This window comes from Poecilia reticulata, linkage group LG10 (genome assembly GCF_000633615.1).
Source record: "Poecilia reticulata strain Guanapo linkage group LG10, Guppy_female_1.0+MT, whole genome shotgun sequence".
Lineage (NCBI taxonomy): Eukaryota > Metazoa > Chordata > Actinopteri > Cyprinodontiformes > Poeciliidae > Poecilia > Poecilia reticulata.
The window spans coordinates 20,571,489-20,592,449 of record NC_024340.1 but is presented as its reverse complement, the minus strand read 5'-3'; the positions used below and the strand labels follow the sequence as shown (position 1 = coordinate 20,592,449).

Here is a 20,961-nt window from a genome sequence, read left to right as displayed (position 1 = left end):
ATCCCTACCAACACCATAACAGAAACCAATGAGCTGATATACAACTCAGCATCAGTGATCCTTGAGATGCTTGGCTATAAGAGCAACCATGAGACCCAATACCCACCATGGAAAAGACGGTTAGAGGCTAAAATCAAGACCTGACATGATCCATGCCTACTGGCTGAAGAAACTCACTGCCCTCCAKGAGCGACTGGCAMCTCAACTGAACCAGCTGCTACAAAATGGGACTCACCCTGAATAGTTAACTGAAGGGCGCACAATCCTGATCCAGAAGGACCCTCAAAGGGTTCAGTCCCATCCAACTATCAGTCAATAAATAACCTGTCTCTCTAAAGAGTTGTATACAACACGGAAGCTCATGTCAGGCATCATAACGGCTAAGATAAGCGGGCACATGGATAAATACATGAGCACGGCACAGAAGGGCATAGACATAAATAGCAGAGGAGCCAAACACCAACTCCTCGTAGACCACACAGTCGTCCGAGACTGCAAAACCCGACACACCAACCTGCGCACGGCTTGGATTAATTACAAGAAAGCCTATGACTCAATGCCACACACTTGGATCATTGAATGCTTAGAGATGTACAACATCAATAGGACTCTAAGAGCCTTCATTGCAAACTCAATGGGGCTGTGGAAAACCACCCTTGAAGTCAACTGCAAACCACTTGCACAAGTGTCCATCAAATGTGGCATATACCAAGGAGATGCTCTGTCCCCACTGCTGTTCTGCATAGGCCTGAACCCCCTCAGCCATATCACCAAGACTGGCTACTGTTACGACCAGTGGCCTTGTTCTTTTCCTTTTTTTGTATATCTGCAGCTTCTAATCAAGTTGACTCCACTTGGAAGTGGATGGAGCCCTGTCTTCCTGTGCCACTCCCTGAGGCCTACAGCGATTGGCTCACCAATTGCCAGCTCCACCAATCCCTGAAGAGGCCTCCCCTTTAAAARCCAAGGACTTCCTGGGAGAAGGCGCAGCTGATCCTTTGTTCAGACAGCTTGCCACATTGTTGGGTGTTTGTTTTTGACTGCTATAAACTTGATTGCTCTAATAGCTTTAGTTAGCTCTGACAGCTTTTGAAAGCTTGTGTAACTCGCTTTGTCCCTGTGGGGGATTTTTGTATCTCGGCTACAGATTTGTAGTTTGTTTTTGTTTAACCTGTACTGAAAGTCCATTTTTGTTTGGTTAAGATCTTTGATTTACAACTCTGATTGTTTTGTGGATTTTGTTTTATTTAGTACATTTTTGTTGTAAGTCCCTACATTTTGATTATTGTTAATTTTTAGCTTTTTTATTTTTGTCAAAACCCAAACAATAAACCTCTAAATTGTTAAACCTTACCACCTAGGTTTCTTTAATGTTACTTCCCTTTCCCCTGGCCGAGCCGGGTCGTAACACTGCAGATACCGACTCAAGAATGGGGCCACAATCAGTCACCTCCTCTACATGGATGACATCAAGCTGTACACACCACCAGGATCTACAGCACTGACATTGGGATGTCATTCGGACTAGAGAAGTGTGGTCGGATGGTTACAAAGAGAGGGAAGGTCGYCCACACAGAAGGGGTCTCACTCCCAGAAGGAAMAATAGCAGACATAGAGCACAGYTACAAGTACCTGGGAATACCACAAGCAAATGGCAACCTCGATGAGGTCACAAGGAAAGGAGCCACAGCYAAATACCTCCAACGAATAAGGCAAGTCCTGAGAAGCCCGGCCAATGGCAAGAACAAGATCCGTGCAATAAACAGTGTTACGAAGAACATAAGGTAGCCGTTGATGTTGTAACAAACAGCTATGCCTTACCAGTAATCAGATACCCTGCAGGAATAATTAGATGGCCAATGGAGGAGATAAACATCCAGAAATGTGCAGTTCTAAGCACAGCCAAGATACTGGAGGACCCTCAAGCTCCCAGGCCTCTGGTAGAAGACCCGAGCTCAGAGGATGAAACAGACCACCCACGGAGGGTGAGACGGAATAATTTTATTTATTTTTTTGTATTATTTTATCCACAAATAATTAAACATGCCTACCAAGAGAAAGAAAGTGAAAAGACATGGATTATCAAAAATATAAGTTTGCCGGATAAATGTTCAAAATGGAAGGGCACACTGACACACTTTGTCATACAAATATATAAATATAAATATACATTTTGTGACAACCCGCTTGATGAACTGCTTGAACTGTTTTCCGCTCTCCCTCGGCCCCTCCCGTCCTACCACACTTTCAGACACGCCCCTGATCACGCCCGGTGTTCCTATGACTCACCTGATTGGTCCGCTATATTATTCATTCTGGTTCCTGTCCCGTTTGTAAAGATGGCAGTTTCCCTCCAGACGGTGACGTAGCAACAACAACCGCCGCCAACATTCTGTCAGCCTTGCCGTCCATTGCAGGAACTATTACAATAAAATTCCGAGGCTGTGTTTTCTCTCGCCGGTTCCTATTAGCACCACTGATATGCTGAATAGCTATAATCACTGTGGACCGATTAAAATAAAATAGAAGTAAAAATTCTATTCCTGTGCACCAGCCTGTTCGATTTGCAAGCCGGAAGTCCTAAGAAGCGTGCGACGTCACCGAGTTTAAAGTTACTGGTAAGTCCTAGAATTTAACACAATGTATTTTTAAAAACTAACCATCTGTGCTCCATAATGACATTAAAATGTTACATTTGTCCAGTGCAGATGCTAAGAATGGACTCCTGGTTCTGCTTTGCGTGAGACTGTCACGTGACCTGTAAGTCTTTCTTCTTTTTTTTTCTTTTTTCTTTTTTGCAGCTGTTAACACCTTTTAGACAGAGGCCAAAAATGATTATTGAGACTGCAAAGGCAGAACATAGAGCTGCTTAGTTTATGCTTATGTAAAGAAAAAAAAAATTCTTTAAAAGAAAAAAAAAAAACTGCTTAAAATGCATCAAAGATAACCTTTAGGATCTGCTTCTCTAAGTAAATAAAACTTAAGAGCTCTCGGTGTTTATTGATGAGTAATCGGGGTCATGGCATTGGTCAGTGGCTATTCATCTATAATGCATTCACATGGAGCTGGGCATGAATAACATTATGTCTATATTGCTTCAGAAGAAAGCAACACAGAATAACATTCAGTTTTCTTGTTTTTCTCTATCCCTCCTTTTCAGTGCTTTTTCACACAAAATGTGTTTTAGCCACTCATCACACTTTTAGTTTTCTGTTCAGATAGTCCTCCTCAGTTTGATGCATTGCAATTGATGAGCTGTAGTACACAGACTAATTCTCACAAAATGTGGAAGAGCTGTGTTTGCACACATTTAGAAATGAAGCATGTTTGGGAAATGGGTCAAGTTTGTTTTCAGGTACAATTTTGTTACATACAGCAGTAGCGTTAGCAACATGGCTAATTTTTACCATAACGCTCAACAATGGCATTATGGTGACTCGTGAAGTCCAATTCCCTGTGGTTGGTTTGCACTGAGGCCAGTCTGTATTCACACTCAAGTGGAGTTTGTTTGGAAGCGGACCAAGACCACTTCAAAAGTGAGTTTGGTTTGCTCTGGAGTGTCTTCACTCCATAACAGAACCTAGAGCACATTTTACACTTTTATCTAATACAGTCTTTAAAAGAAAACAAACAAACAAAAAAACTGAATCTGTCAAGCAAGACTGACCTTAAAGAAAATCAAAATTGGCCATGGAAACATCTATAAATTCTTCCGTCCACTGCCATTTAAAAACACAAACTTGTGTCAAGAAACCAAAAAATATATATTTATCTCTCATAACACCAATAAACTTTTAGATCTGTAAAAAATACTACTTGACAAAATAAATTATCTGTATGGAAGTATAGGTGACACTTAAAAAAATTATATATATATAATTTTTTTTTTCAACCTTTTAGGTAACTTTTCACCTTTTTCTTTGATAATTGTCATGTTTGTTTGGTCTTACCAGGACATTTGGGAATATAATTTGTTAATATAAACAGCCAAACAGACCAGAGCAGTGATTGCAGCCTTCTTGAATAATTAGAAATATTAATTAATGGTAATCAGGCCTCTGTTGGTGGTTGACCCTGCTTTCACTATGGTAACCACAGCTCACAAACACAACAACAGCGGATGCTAAGTAGCTCCGAGTGTGTGTTTTATTTCATCTGAGACAAGAGAAGCTTCTGTAGCTGGCAGCACATTAGTGTCTCTGCATTAATGAGAGAGGATGATGACACACACATATACAGTTAAAGTCTCACTGAATGCCCAGGAGAGCTCGATTTATGGCGTCTGTGTGCTGTGGATGTATGTTAAAGGTGGGGACACACGATTAATGGACAATACTTTTTAAAGGGCGCCATGGTAACAGATGTTGAGGAGAGTGTTTCTCATCGTGCCAGCGTCTCGCACACTTTAAATCACCACTTTCTGATGGAAGCGATGTAAAAACACCTTCCAGCTCAACCTATGTGGTCTTTTTTTTTCACATGCCAGTTAGAATAATAAGCCACTCCATCAAACTACTGACTTGATAACATTTACAGCCAATCAAATCACGTTACTGTTTTAGACAGAATAAATGTTTGTGTTTTTAACCATCTTTTGTAAGTTATTCTGACAAGTCTGAAACAACGTAGCATAATCATTGAAGCATCAGTAATTTTAATAAAGCACAATCTTACTTTCAGACCCACTCATACCCTGTGGTGCTATACTGCATTAGCATCATCTCTGCATAAGATCCTGTGCATAGAAGCATACATAAGGAAGACAGATAAACTGGCCTGCAAATGAAAACATGTTTGATACTTTTTAATTCAAAGTGGCAACTCAGAGATGAGGATAAAGAAAACGGGATGTAATGTTTAAAAGTTACTGATAAAAGTTGCAGATATTTTAAACTTAGCAACGTCTTTGCTAGATTTTAGACCTGCATTTGATAGAACTGATGGAAATATTCTTAATCACAAAATGGGGATCAGCCAACAGCGCTAAAGGTTAAAGTCAAATGTATTTGACAAGTTCCGGTTTTGGTGGAAATTGGAGTTTCACAGGGTTGAGTGTTTGAACCACCATCACCTTTTGTCTATTGTGAAGTCCAGATACCAACATTGGGGAAATTGTTTTATGCAAAATAATCTTTTCCCTGCATTTTTGCCTAAACCACAAAAGGTTTCTCTGTATAGGTTTTCAGGATATTTTGTCCAGTTTCCAATTATTCAGACCTCTTCCTACCATAAAATTCATAAATATTTCCCGAGATATAGACAGCTCGCACTGATACGAATAAAATGGAAGAAAGGTGAAATAAAAGTAGAACAATAGGAGCTTAATTTGAAAATCACGCACCAGAGAACAGCACTCAGGTTACTGACCCACAGAAATGTCCAGCCATTGTGCTTGCGGTTTTCTGTTTCTCTCTTCATCTCCTCCTTTATTACTCATCTTTTTTTTTTTGTGCAGCAGGTCGTCCAGCTAACGGGTTAATTAGCTGAGGGAAGTACTCTGTAGAGGAAATGTCACAGTGGGTGGCTGCAGTTTGACTTCTCGCATGGGAGGTTAAAGGTCGGCGGTGGGTTTACTGAACCTCTTCTTCTTCCCCTTTTTGAGTTAAATGTCACAGAGGAGCCATTAGCTCTGCTGGGAGAAGATTCAAGTGGTGAACTGAAGGAGAGTTGTAGTTGATGGACCTCACGGACCAATGAGATGCCTCACTGAGGCTGAGGTGATGCAAATCCAACTAGGTTTCATGGAAACATGATTCGTCCCATCCAGGTTCAATGGTTGTAAAAGGGCAGTGATTTATTTAAAGAATATAGGGGGAAAAAAAAGGATCACTGAATAAGCTGTTGCTCAAATAAGCTTTTAGGCAATTAAATATATTGAAGATAATTTTCTGATCGGTTTTAGAGTCCTAAACTGCTACTCGGTTACTGGTTCCAATATTGGGTCATTTATGGTTTTTCTTAGGGTGCGTTCACACTGCAGCCTGAAGTGACTCAATTCCGATTTTTTGGCAATTCTGATTTTTTTGCTGGGACCGTTCACACTGCCAGTAAATGCGACCTGTATGCGTTCTGCAGTGTAAATGGGCAAACGACCTGAAAGTGTCCCGCATGCGCACTAGAGGGCGCAATAGCATCAGCGTTCTCAGTGTTCTGTCAACCGCCATAAAAAGAAGTGCTCAGTGTTTGCGGAAGTAAACATGGAGGCTAACGGTGGAGCTTAGCTTATATATTTGAAGTTTTTATCCGGCCGGAGCAGCATATTAACAACTTAATCTTCATATAGTCCGTTATGGTTGTTGTTTTTCTACCCGCTTGCGCATATCAGGACACAGATTAGTGAAATTTGTTGAGAATCAGTGACATTCAGTTCGGATGAATGCGGCCAGGATGTTAGGTCGCATTTGAATCGGATACGTATCGGATATGGGTCACATTCGTAAAAGAATCCGACCTGTGCTGTTCACACTGCCATGACAAGATCGGATACAGGTCGCATTATGTCAAAAAAATCGGAATTGGGTCACTTCAGGCTGCAGTGTGAACGCACCCTTAGACAGTTTTACAGCAACAGAAACTCATGAGTTTCCGTGACTTGAAACATAGTCATTAGAAAAAGTGAGCCCCATTATTGTAGCAGAAAAACAGTTTTCTGTGTGACTTTATCAGCCTTCCATGTCACTAGTAAGGAGATTTGTCCGTCTCGTCTTTATAAGACATCGTGTTTGCTGGCATTACCCAATTCAGGCCGACCTTCAGTTATCAGCCAGATGACCTGACATTTGAGTGTAGAGTATTTCAGGAGATAGTGGTCTACTCGCATACCCTGCAAGATGTCTGGGTACTGTTGGTGCAAAACAAGCCCAAATCATCACACCGCCACTACCATGCTTTGTAGACTAGATGCTTGTGTGGAGGATTTTTGTTTTCTGTATCTAAGAACATTGTTCCAGAAGTCTTTAACTTTTGAAACTTGAATTTTATTTTATTTTATTTGTTTATTTTTATTTTTTTTTTACTTTTAAGGGAATATACTTTCTTTGTTAATCTTTCCATACTGGTATGATTTTTATTTTGTTTTGTTGTAACTGTGTTGTTGTTAACTTCAAGCATAATAACTGAGACCTATAAAGTCTCACATTGAGTCCTGGGGTTTTGTGTGGGCTTTGGACATTCATAGCTTGGGGTTATTTTGCTGGGGTGTCTGTTTGTGGGGAAATTAGTAGTTTGAAAAACATCTTTTAAGCCTTTTCAGATTCATGGGCAGCAACAGTTGCTGTTAAAAAGTCATTGTTGATGTATTTTCCTGCTGGCATTGTGTAAACAAACACCTATATGATTCAGAGCTGCAAACTGCCAAAACGTCTGTATTAAAATGTGATCAATTGGTTTCTTCATTACTACACATTACTATCTTAAATTATGTGTAAGCAGCAATGGTGGAACTGACTATTTGGATATGACTAAGTCCGCACCTTTTACATTTCAACCTGGATGCTGAATTGTAATGAAATGTGTACTAACAGTGACAGAAAGATGCATCTGAAATTAAACACCTTAACCGGAACGAAACATGGCTTATTCGTCTTGCCAGTAATCACCTGACATTTTGGATTTTCCCATTTTTCCCCAGCATTTTCTGTGTTTTTAAGCAGCCAGACATGTGCACAAATGTTACTCTGTGGGTGATTGGATCTGTGTGTGTTATAAAAGCACCAATCAGCATTTGTTATGAAAAAAAAGCTGTTGAAAAGGCCCCCAATGAGTGCCATTACAAAGGAACAGCAAACTTTGAGCAGCGGCAATCAGTCTCATTCTCTGTCGATGTGGCTCAAACGAAGGTGACGTCACAGGCAGCAGCAGGGAGCTGATTGAACTTAATATAGAGGATTGTGTGTTGTGTTCCGTCAAGTTGTAATTTTAATGAACGGCGGGGAAAGGAGCTTTTACAATGGCACCATAACTGGGTTTTAAAATAATATAATCTAATTGTAAACATTAGTACTTCATGGGCTGGGATGTGTGGTTTCCAAGTCTGCTTGAAAAGAATAATCACAGACAAAAGCAACTCTCCCGCTGGGTGTAGAGTAAGATGGAAATTTCCTTTGTGTGGGGAACATACTCCAACACTTATTAGCAACAAGAACACATGAAGGGAGGTTGGGAAAAAAATCTCTATATTCTTTTTCTTTTTAAACATTTGAATGTGACAAAGGTTGTACTCACTCATAAAAAAAAAGAAAAATGGAATACCCAGATGAAAACGTGGAATTGAAACATCTTGTTTTAAGAAGTCACACGGCCTTATCGCAATGTGAAGTGTCAGATTAAATGAATTAAAAAAGTTTGTCACCTTTCATCAGACTATACAGAAAGTCTGTATAGTACAATGTGCAATTTATTAAAACTCCTCTCCCACTTCAAATAAAATCAATCGCAGTCAGCTGCCTGTTAGATATTTCAGAATTGACATTTGCATTATCTAATCTCAGTATGAATGTTAGCAACACACTGTAGAAATGACTTTCTTGAGCAGGGACCAGGATGCTGATCAGTGTTAAGGCGGTTGATGGATAAAGCAAAATACACAATACTGGTAGAAAACCTGTCGGAGGTTTTAAAAAACTTGAGACTTAGGCAGAGGTTCCGCTTCCAGCAGGACATTAACTCTAGTATTACAGAAAGAGACAAAAGGGAATGATTTAGTTCAAAGCAATTTAACACGGCCCTGCGTAAGTGAATTAATGCAAATGTTTAATCTGCTCTACAAATATAGACACAATTGGATTGTTATCCTTCACTGTGCACTAAGGACGTTGAAAATAAGTGTTGTGCATTTTTTTGTTGTTGTTTTTGTTTTTCAATTTTCTTATTTTAAAAATTCCACGGCTCCTAAAACTTCTAGGTGCTGGACAAAAATATCATCAGAAAACATAAAACCACACAAATGGAGAAAAATCTCACAGCAACAGTTTTTGCCTGTCGAGTAAGCACCATAAATATCCCCGCTAGCATCGTCTCATCATTATCTCATCCCCCATCGGAGGAAGTTGAGAAAAGGCCATCACCGTTAGGACAGAAATACCACAGTACTGGAAATAGGCTGAAAAAAGTGACAGCTGGAAAGGGCTCACACTTGATTTATTCTTTTTGCCTGTAGATTTTCCACCATAAAAACCATGTATTTTTAAAATGATCAACCTCCAGAGGTTAATTTGTCTTCTGATCTAAGAGGAGTGTGTGCTACTTTTTCCACGGTGTAAATATACCTATAATTCTAAAAGCTTTGTCTTTTCTTCATGTTGCCGTCCTCTTCTCACCTTGTTTTTATTCATGGTTTTTGTTCGCTTTCTCACTGCTCATCCTGGGATTCCTGTTGCTGTTGTCACGACAACGTGTCGATTTTCCCTCTGGGATCAATAAATTCTATCTGATCTATATCAATAGATGTTTGCCGTCATCGTCTAATTAATTTGGCTCGTTAACAGCAGGTAGCCATAGCAGATCACAGATATGGTCATATGCCTTCTCCTGAGGGAAAGAGGAGATCTCTAATTCAAGTGACCTCTAACCTCTAGGTTGTTCTTGCTTAGCACCAATTTAAGAGCAGTTCATTTAAAGCACTTTAATGTATCTTGATCTCTTGTTGTTTACCACTTTAAAGCGCCATCCTGGCAAAAAACCCCAAAACAAAACAAAAAAAAAGTCATGTTGGTTAAGGCAATGTATTTTACCTCTGATAAAAACAAGTTTCTTGACTTACTTTTCTTTTAGTCCTTCTTCTTAGGTGGTTCCCAAGTGTCCCTTGCATTTTGAAACCTGGCTCACATCTGGCCTTTTAGATGTACAAGACGGGATGAATGAGAGTTGTAACGAAAATATGCAGAAAGTTTTAATTCTGTGCAAATAATATTATGTTGGCTTTATTTTCAAACTTAGCTTTTATATAGAAGACAACATCCTTCATTTCCTACCTTCCTAAGCAAGCTGTCTGAAATATAAATGAGTCAAGTTGTGCTTTGTGATATGGACCTTTGCCCAGGGCAGCACTAGTTAGGGGGAATACATCTCATCTGTCAGTTGCATCCTGAATCACTTTTTGAATGCATTATTGTATGTGCTGTTATTGGAGAGTCACTAATCACTTGTGTTCAGTAGGTGCCCCTCACTTGCTTCAGAGAATGAGGAGATCAGACTGAATTTGCAGTGAGTCACGCAGAGCATGTGAGGGTTAAGGCTTAAGCCTGAGTGTCTGAGAGCTAGGCTATTATGCACAACCAAAAAATTAGATGAAACTGCATTTTCATTAATTGGGACCATTTCTGTGGAATAAAAGTTGTGCTAATGGGGAAATGCAGCAGGGGTCGTGCAGCGATGTAGTGGTAGCGGGCCTGAGGGAGCGACACATTTTTAAACAGAATAAATTTTTACAATGTAGCTCATCACTATCAGTGTGTGAATGTGTGTATAAATGAGTTATTGACTGAATGTCGTGTGAAGAGCTTTGGAGTCATCTAACTTAATAATGTGCTATGCAGGATATTTACCAATTATAAGAGCTAGTTGCTCACTGGGTGTTTTATGCAAGCACGTGAGTGCAAAGTTGAGTGGAAGGAAATGGATTCTTTGCTAGATAAAACTCAATAAGACTCTATTTGAAAGTTAGTAATAAAAAACTTCAATATTTTAAGATCAAATATTCTACAGTCCTAATACCTACATTACAAAAAATGTGATAAGACTTCTTAATTCTGTAAGAATTGGTAAAAAAAAAAAAAAAAAAAAAAAAAAACTAAAGTCAATGAATTCAAACTCTTAAACAGAGAAACAGATGTCCTAAAAATATAATAATCCATTCTGACAAATTATTTGGTCACACTTTCTTTTGGCACATGGCATCTATATCATAAGTTCAGACATTAAGTTGTTATAAATAACATATTGGGAAGTCACAGTCGAATGCATATGCTTAACATGATGACAAATGACCAAAAACTACAACAGCATCTCCCTCAAAAGTCCCAAAATAAATCTGAATGTGAAAAAAAAAAAAACTCATTAAAGCTTTCAAGGACATCTTGTGCTGAATCTGACCCTAATGTGAAGCACTTTTCTGTTTTGTGCATTTTTTTTTTTTTATCTTGCTCAATTTGTAATGTGATCTAGGATGGAGCTTCAGCTTCCAGCAGGACAACAACCTTAAAGATACAGAAAAATATCTTTAACTGCACCTATTAAAATAATGATCTCTTTAATAAAAGGTATCACAAAAAATATGCTCCAGAAACTGTACAGTATTAAAATTAACATCAAATTTATACAGTTTTGTTATTTATGTCTTCCAATTATATTAATTATATTTCCTGAACTCTTTGAGGGGTATTTTTTGTCTTAGTGTGTCAATTTACAAGTCCAGTTTCATAAAGATATGCGCCCTCCCTGTGATTAACAGCCATGGCAAAAAGAAAGTACAGCCTCCATCAATTCTGCAGTGTAAATATAAAGGATCAGGAATTTTGAAACATTGTATTATTTTTTAAATTTAACCTAATGGGACAAAAAAAAAAAAAAAAAAAATTACTGTTTGCTTAAAACCAAAATTCCTAGATGTGTGTAAAATGTGGAAAAACCTCACTATTAAAAATATATGCACTTTCATTTCACTAAACAATTAAGATGTTAATTATTATTTGTTCTTATGCCTCTTAAGAAAGTCAAAGTTTTTATTTACAGATTGACTGGGTACTGATGAAGAAGTTATACTGTCGCAATGATTGAAATATTAGGGAGTCCATTGAGCACTAAAATGGGTCAGGAGTACACATTGGTTTGAGCCGTTGGCTGGACCTGCCGGCGTCCGGAGGGAAACTTTTAATACTCATTCCATCAAATGACTCATTTGTGAGCTGAAATTACAAATCATTTCTTAAGTTTCTCATTTAGGGTCCCCTGTTTTGGTGCCTTACTTTTGTATATTGTACTGTTAAACTACCCCATTCATTGTTGAGAATTAATAATTCAATAATTCCGTTCAATAATTAATATCCTTATCACCTGCTTTCCATTTGTCCATGCGCCCCCTGATACCTTCACTTTGGAACACTTGGATTAATAGTCCAACTTTGCTGAAACTCTGATTGGCTGTTTCTAACAGTGGTTCTCTCAGGGACTTCTTTAAAATCAGTGAAGCAGAAACTTTTTTACGCCACAGTTTCTCTTTGTTTGATGATTAATGATGATTATCTGCAGAGGACTGTGGAGTTATAATGAATCTTGTTGTTCTTCTGCCAGGATAATTAACTTCATTTCCTAAACAGTGAGAGTCTGTCTGTGGGTTTCCTTCGCACATGTTGCTTTCAGCAGGCTTGCTATGAACTTTTTCCACAGCTCCTGTGTGAGGAAACTTAGTCTGTTCAGTTAATGTGCATAGTTATGTTTTAAAGTTATATGTAATGCATAGAACTTAGTACATCTGATTTTAGTTTAGGAAAAAAAAAAAAACATGTAGCCAGTCTGGGAAAAAAAACACGTTTCATTTTTTTCCTATTATTTAGATCTAAAATAATAATTTAATTGAATCTATACTTTGATTGCGTAGAATCACAATATACAATAATGTAAAATCTGTATAAAGCACTGAAGGATTACTCGCTTTTTCTGTTCAGCAGCTTTGTTTTAAAAGTGTATTTTTTATAGGTTTTTACTAGATTTGAAAGAAAATGCCCAACTTTACAAGATACTTATTGACTTTCCTGTACATCAGCTCCTGATTTTCTATACAGAAGCAGAAGCAATGAAACTAAATGTAGACAATAATAATAAAAAAGTTTATTTACTCTAACTTAAATGATGATATAAAATAATAATAATAATAATAATAATAATAATAATTAATAATTCACTATTCAATAATTATTGTAGACGTTCTGTAAAATTCCTGATTAAGCAGTACGTGTGAAGGGTAAATTGGAGCTGGTCGTGAGTACATGTTTGGACAGATGTTGTTTAATGGTGTTTAAAATCTGGAATTTAAAATAATCTTGAGACTAATCATTTCTCAAGGTCAGATCCTATAATCTTTTCTCTGCCTCAGCTGTGTATTACAGCAGGAGGGTGATTGCTATTTATTTTACTCTTGCTAAGAAAAGACTGAGAAAGCATTTTAGAAATGTTTATCCTCTGCCAAACAGCTAAACCACCATTCACTGTTTGTGAGGTAAGACCAGATCAAGCTACAAGAGCCAGATCTTGTAGCTTGATCTAGTTTGGCATCTGTGAAATAAACTACAGGACAATTATTGAGGAGATAAACTGGTTAAAAAAATTATTTCATAAAATGTTTTAAGACTTCTGTTGTGTAATCATGATCTACGAGAAAACGGATCTTGAAAAATACAGTCGTGTGAAAACATAATGAGGACACAAACTTATTTCTCATGTTGAGATATTGATGTTTAATTTTATCTTTTTGTCATTGTAAAAGAAAGTAAATTTCCCTTAAACGACAACAAAATATATATTTTTTGCTCATTATGTCATGTGGTTCTTTGTGTTTTAGGTTCTCTCTTCGACTTGTATAATTCTTATTTTGAGTTGCTGATTATTGTTGCTTATGGTGTTCTATTTTATTCTTCTGCTTTTAGATTGTGTTTTTGTTTTCTTGCGTTGTGGTCTTTGTGTATCTGTTTAGATTCTTAGGCGAGTGTTACTTTTTCTGGCTTTAGTTAGTGAGAGACGGCAATCAATCAATTCAACACAACCAAAGCCATTCTTTTCTACCCACATGTTTAGTGATGGCAAAATGTTGGAAAATACAACAAGTCTTACATCTACACACATGCAGTAATATATTTTACTGTATTTATTATACAACTAAGATTGTTGTATTCCATCTAATGTAAAAAGAAAAGCATGGACTATATTTCAGTTATATCTTAGTTTAATTATCTTTTTTTTAATGAAAGTTATAGCAAGGTTAATACTGGAATTATCCTTTGGCTGTGAAAATGTCCTTTAAAGATTTACTGGATAACAGCAGAAAAACGTTGTGTCCACTGCTGATCTGAAAGTCTTATATTGGTCTTTTTTGTACTCGTTTAAAACATATAGAAATTGTGCTAATAAATGATTTATATCAAATTTAATAAAGGAAGCTAACAAATAGTAAAATATAAATTTTACTGTTTCTTAAAAGGTAATTCTGAAAATATCTTTTAAAAATGTTATTTTGCTGCGCAAATCGGTAAAACGGCAGCATAAGAATATCCATAATTCCAAACAAAGAGAACTTTCCACTCTGTGAACTAACTCCATGAGTGTGATTAGTTTGAGAGCAACAGAGGAAACAAGGAGAATACTGATGTCATATTACAGCGGATCAGGTGGGCTCCACATAGGCTGCTGGGTTAATTTCTGACATGGATGCCAGGAAACGAAGTTGACCGCTGAGGTTTAAACTCCTCCAGAGACGAATGTCTGAAGTTTAGGAGGGAAAACAAACTGAGGAAGCAGACCAAAGGGGACCAACGCAGCTGACGGTGTCTGTGCCACACAGTGGTTTAGAATATTTGTGGTTGTGCATTTTCTGTTTCACTATGGCTTTGTTGCTTCTGATTCTGGGCATGTTCAGGCAAAACGTGTTTCAGGATGTTTTGGTTGCAGCTTCGTTAATAACTCACCTTTTCGGATCACTGAAGATTGGAGAGGAATAAAGGTCTTAACATATACTCTTCTGATTTTGGTTTGAAAGTCAAAATTGTTCATGTTTAATTGGTAGTGTAAACATCTAGGACTGCAGTAACATTGTGTTGATATTTTTGAGAGTTTGTACATTATTGAACCTCAAACAGCTGGCACATATCACACTCTGAACAAGATTGGGGCTAAAGGCCACCATAGTGACTTTAAACTGAGCTGAAATAATATTATAGCCCTCAGATGATAATCCTGAGATTGCCAATAATCCGCAGCTCACAGAAAAAATACCTCTATGCAATGTGAATGCCACTCAAGGCAAACAACTGTAGGAAACGATTTATTTACATGCATGTCAGCATATTTTTAATATTGTTTTTTAAATTAATCTTCCTCTTGTTTTTTTTGTCTCCCAAATGACCACACTCAGATTTTCACGTAGACTGAGGTTCCAGCCTGTGACACCCCAAATCTTTATTTTGGCTAAAGATTGTGCAGTAGTAGTAGTTTGATAAGTGAACAGACTCAGAATGTTTCCACCAAAAGAAATCTCATTCTTGAAGGTTTTTTGGTTCGTGCACAGAGGTGGTCCTAGCCTCTTTAGCGTCCTTTCCGAGTCTGAAGTGAAATTAGACCAAACTTCCCTCGTCTTAGGTTAGATAGAATTACCAAAATTATTTGTATTTGCTAAATGCCACAATAATCATAGAAAGACAATATGTCAGGGATCTGTTTTATAATGTTTATAATAAAGACTGGTGTTCCCAGGCCTGAAAGCCTGGCGTGTTAAAAATGTAAAGTCCTGATCTCAGTCCTATGGAGAAGTTGTGGGCAGATTTGAGAAGCTGTGTGTGAGTGAGGCGGCATATAGATCTCACTCAGATGAATCAGTTCTGTCATTATGAATGGCCAGAACTCCAGCAAACTATGGTGAGAACCTTGTCTGAGAAAAACCACGAGGTTAGATCCAATTTACCAAGTTATACAAGTCAAATTCACTGCTACCAAACACCGACGACATGAAGACATTCATAAATAAATCTCGATGTTCTTTCTCTCATTAATGTGGGATTTAGCAAAAATAAATAATTTTGGTAAGTCTGAGCTGAACTAGGACGATTTCAGTCTGATTTAACTTCAAACAGTAAGACGAAAGGTGTGTGTCTTTCTATTTGATGTATGTAAACATCTGGTATCAACCAATAATAATTGAAGAATTATATCATTGTAAGTTCTCTGTTAATGCTCTGGCTTCCACCCACAGTCCAAAAACATAAATGTTGAGGTAGTGTGACTATTAATTCCATCTGGAGAGACTAAAACGGAGAAAGGTAGCGATTAAAAGGTTTATTGACATGCATGCAATAGAGTTCTTTTTTGTTCAGTCCCCGGCCGAGGAAGTCGAGCTGGAATTGAGATAAGCTCGATGAACATTCCCAATGCTGATTAGGAATGTAATCCCTGGGACTCGTACCAGTGGTGGAGGTTGGAGAATGATGGGTGCCTGAGGAGCCAGGAGAGTGGAGGTGGATATGGGTTGATCGCAGCTGGAAAGTGGAAGACGTCATGTTTGAGGGTCCTTTTCATCAGGAACTCAGTCGGTGATTAGCTGTGACGTGGCTTGATCCAACGCTGATAGATCTGAGACGATAAGAGGGAGGCATTGATTGGATGGTGCGGGCAGGGCGAGAGTCTTCCATTTGAATTTATGCCTAGGCTTCATTAGGTAAAACACTGATTTTACAGGTAAATGTCTTCAATATAAGTTTTTAGTTTGCATTTTATGGCCCAATATTGTAATTCGGAGAGTAAATATAGGTTTTAAAGAATGCAATTAATGCTCATTGAGAAATTACACTCCAGTTTGATTATTGACAGATACAATACTAAGCATTTTTATTTATTGAGACTTTAGTCGTACCATCTGCCATATCCAATAGTCAAGAGTTTGATTTATTTTTTTATCATTTCCTTCTGTGTTTTAGTTTTTTCCAGGGTACTTTTTTTATTTAAAGCAGAATAAGTGGAGTTTTTTTTTGTTCAGAGTAGACCTTTATTTTGTAATTCTAAAAACTCTCTTGTGTAACAATAGGTGTATCTGAGTGTCGTTTAGGTGAACATGAGAATGAACAGTGCTTCATAAAAAATATTACATTACTTTTATGGATTAAAAAAGAGGTGTGAAAACATAAAAGACAGAGAGGGAGTTATTTGAAAGCATTACCAAAAAATAGAAAAGACCTGTTCAGATAATGTAACCCTGAGGGGAAAAAAAAGATGAAAACAGATTTTAAAAAAAACACATTGCAGAATACACAAACAACTTTATAGAACATGCAACAGAAAATAACATTTTAAAACCAAAACTGAAACAAAAAAAAAACAAAAAAAAACATGATATACTGTATAAAAAGACAGCTGTAGAATCTCAAAGTCAGTCAAAAGCTCCTTGTGGGGGGAGGGCTGCAGTGGGAGAAGAGTGGGTGTCTATTCAAACACTTTACAGGAAAATAAAGGACTAAGCTCCGGACCACTCAACAATCCAAGACAGGCTTACTTGAAAACATAATGCAATTATATCAAACAGACCTTTAGGTAAGAAGTTGAAATACTGTGACTAAGTGACCATGCTGTGGTTAAAATGAAAAACTGAAACAAAGAGCAATATTTTTTACAACAATATGTGTGTCTCTGCTTGAATTTTCTGTTTTTGTTTCAACTTAATTTTGTTTTAACTTATTGTTAATTCTTGTGTCTGCTGTGTGTCTTTGTGTTTCCAAAGTCCTTTACATTAATAAGTAATATATACTTGTTAAGAATAATACATGTTCCAAAGTTTCTCTGTTTGGTCTTTTAGTGGTTATTTTTTGTCATTTATTAATCTGAGTATAGTTTACAAAGTTTTACAGGTATTGATTATTTATAAACATCTGACCTGTTGAAGTATTTGTGATTGTGTGTTGTTTGCTTTGGTTTTATACCTCTTGATTTCTTCCATGTCAACTGTTATTTTATGACATTTTTATTATGTATTTGATGCATGTTGGTTGTTGTGTATATAGATAAAGCTATATGTCTGTTTTTGGATTTTGAAAGACATACTTAACAATTTAACTAACTAGCGATTTTTATCTGCAAGCAAGATGGCAAAAGGTGTTTTTGAAACAAACGCGTTTATTTCTGATTGTTTTATTTTATGAGTATGACAGCTAATGAAAACCCATAATTCAGTTTATTAAAAAAATAATAATAATTTTATACAAGGAATAAAAAATATATTTGAAATTAGATTTTGATAAGATGATCTTATGATCTTATCTTATGATCTACACGGTCATAAGATCTTGCTAGACAACTGCTTACCCAGCAAAATGTCATTGCTTTAAAGAGTACTTCAGGCAAGCATGTTAGTATGAAGTTGAGTGGAAGAAAAAACTGATATTGCTGAGTTTAGTTGGAAACAAAATGCTAATTGATGAAATGTCAAGAAATTCCATTTTAGGACAAACCTTCTCTTGCATTTAATATTCGAACAGCCCCCTGTCCTCTATTCACAGATATACACTAAGCAGGAAAGGTGAATGGATGGAAAAAGTGTGATCGATAAAAAGGTGCACAAACAACAGGGATGATCACAACCTTGATCACAGCCACAGTCCGAGCTCCCATAGTCCTTACACACAACAATATACTAGACACAAATTGTTTTTGTCACATTATTTATGCTAAGCAACTGCAGAACCAGAGGAAAGTAATCCTGACCTAACTTGCCTCGACTTTTCCTTTTACAGCTGGCATGAAACATACCAGCTGTATTTGGGGGTGCTTTGGTCATGAAGCAGGACAATGATCCAAAGCCCACCAGACAGTCCACATCTCAGTGGCTCATACAAATAAACACTGCCCCCTCTAACCCACCATCACTCCCAAATGGGAAAAATGAACCTTTTGAAGAGGCCTGGTGAATGACAGGACCTAAATCCTGTTGAAATGTTGTGGCATGACCTCAGCTCGCTCATGCTAATAACTAAATAAATAAATGAAAAAACAACAACAACGTGGCTTAATTAAAGCAAATCTGCAGAGAATGGTGGGCCAAAATTCCTTCACAACAATGTGAAAGACTCATTGCCAGTTATCGCAAATGTTCGATGGTTGCTTTTCCTGCCAAGGGTTGCATAACATCTTAATAGGATTATGGAGCAATTACTTTTTTTTTTATATTACAAAATATCTTTTGGATATCTATTTCTCCCTTAATGAATTAAATCAACGTTATAAGAATTGCTTTTTAAGTGTGACAAAAAACTGAAGATCTGTAAGGGCGCTGAAGCTGTTTTTCCACATCAATATAATGTATTTGATTCAGTTCATATTTCTGAAGGATTTTATGAACTACTATTGACAAGTATTGCTTTGGTTTATAGTTCTGTAGGCTCCTGGGATTCTAGCCAGACACTTGTCGGAGAGACCATAAAGGTAGAATAAATTGTAAAGAATGAGACCCCCCCCCCACCCCCCCTCAACCCCCAGCTCAAAGCTCCATTTGGATTAAGTCTGCAAGCAGATGCGCTGAAACCGAGGCCCCCCATATGAAAAAAATCATAATCCATATGTGTTGTTTGTGATATCACGGCACAGTAAAGCTGCTTTGGTGCGCAGCCTCTTTTGCGCCGCTTGCTGCGCGGGGTTCGTGCGGCGGCCGCGGCCATCAGAATATCCAGATTATACGTTTTACACTCTGGCTCGCGCGCTCTCTCTCTCTCTTTCGCCTGCGCTCCGCGGCAGCATACAGAAAGGAGGAAGAGGAGGAGTAAGAGAGCCGGAGCTGCTGCCACTTGCCGCCTTTAGGTGGCGCTCAGAGCGCAGGAGACGGCGGTTTTCCTCGCTCTCCGCAGCCGGACAGAGATGCAGGCAGAGCGGCTGCAGGACAGGTGATAGTCCGGAACGCTCTGCTCGTAAGCACGTGTGTTCGGGATCAAAGCTTCGATTCCTTAAAGTTTATTATAATAAAGCTCGTAATAAAAGTGTGGAAAAAAAAAAGTGAGGGGGAAAAAAAAAAAAGCAGAGGAAATGTTGGGAAATCCATGAAGTTGATGAAGAGGATGCTCGCTCCGCCTCCTCCTCCCTGATGGGGGAGTGCATAATGAGTGTAAGGGTGAGGGAGGGGGAGAGAGAGAAGGAGAGGGAGTGAAGCGCGAGCGCACTGGTTTGGATTCACTCCACTTTCTCATCACTCACGGTGCAGCCGCGCGACCTGCTCCGTGCCGGACCGCGCGAGGACCGAAACTGGACCAAAGGGGACCGGACCAATCCTGCGTTACTAGCAGCTTTAACTCTTTTACCACTTTTTTTTTTTTTTAGAAAGTGTGTGGGAAGAGAAACGGGTAAGATTTTTATTTTTTTTTCCCCCCCCGTCCCGGTGCTCCGTCCACATCCAGCACCTCCACCCTAACTCCCTCTTCATCCCGCAGACAGCGTGCCACCAGCGGAGGATGCAGCCGCTTCCCTCCGGCCGCCGGTGACGCTTTCAGGGGTCGGTCAGTGAGTCCGGCCGTGCCTCCGGAGAGCGCTGGTCACGACTGACAGAAACTGAGAGAAACTGGAGGAATAACTACAGCCGTGACTGGATTGTTTGATTCGTCTCTGAATCTTTTTTTTTTGTTCGTTTGTTTATTTTTTCTTTTTTAAATATTTTTTCTTTTTCTTTTCTTTTTTTTTTTTACTACAACCTTGTGGATTCTTTATAATAAAACATTTTTTGTCCTGGAGCGTCTGCGTCTGGATACCGCGGAGGAGCGAGAGACTGTAGCCGGCGTTGGAGCGCCCAGACCTGGGTCTTTAACTCGATCCAGGTAGGAACTTCTCCGCACAGTCTCATTATTTCACCTGTACGTGGGTAAAAACCTCCTTAAATCAAACTAGTGCGTCGGGGACGCGATATGCACCATCATTTGCCTGGGCGGACTCACTTTATATTCCATTTCGCATGAATGCACACTTCTGCCTTGATTAAAGAACACACTCTGCAGGGGACGGATCTGTTTTAAAAAACACTTGTTGGTAAAAAAAAAAAAAAAAAAAGAGAGAGAAAGAGAGAAAAGCCATCCCACCTTCTATGTTCTTCGTGTAATCTCCTTTGATGGGTTTTTTACGTGTGTTACACTACAGAGCTTATCGATCTGTATCGATCCCCTCCGTCCTCAGCATTACCTCCCCGTCTGTCAGTAATAAAGCACAGCTTCCTCAAGCTTTAACATTTCTCAAACT

General features: G+C 38.2%; 1 protein-coding gene across 8 annotated transcripts in view; it reads left to right on the top strand.

Annotated features, from left to right (window-relative positions):
- The first annotated feature begins 19,883 nt into the window (after positions 1 to 19,883).
- Positions 19,884 to 20,961, top strand: part of LOC103471465 (protocadherin-1) — a 212,805-nt gene continuing 211,727 nt past the window's right edge. For 2 of the 8 annotated variants that reach the window (XM_008420496.2, XM_008420495.2), the window contains exon 1: positions 19,884 to 20,546. The gene's annotated coding sequence lies outside the window, so the exon portion shown is untranslated. The remainder of the gene's footprint in view (positions 20,547 to 20,961) is intronic. The other 6 variants (XM_017307086.1, XM_008420487.2, XM_008420493.2 and 3 more) reach the window with 4 other exon arrangements.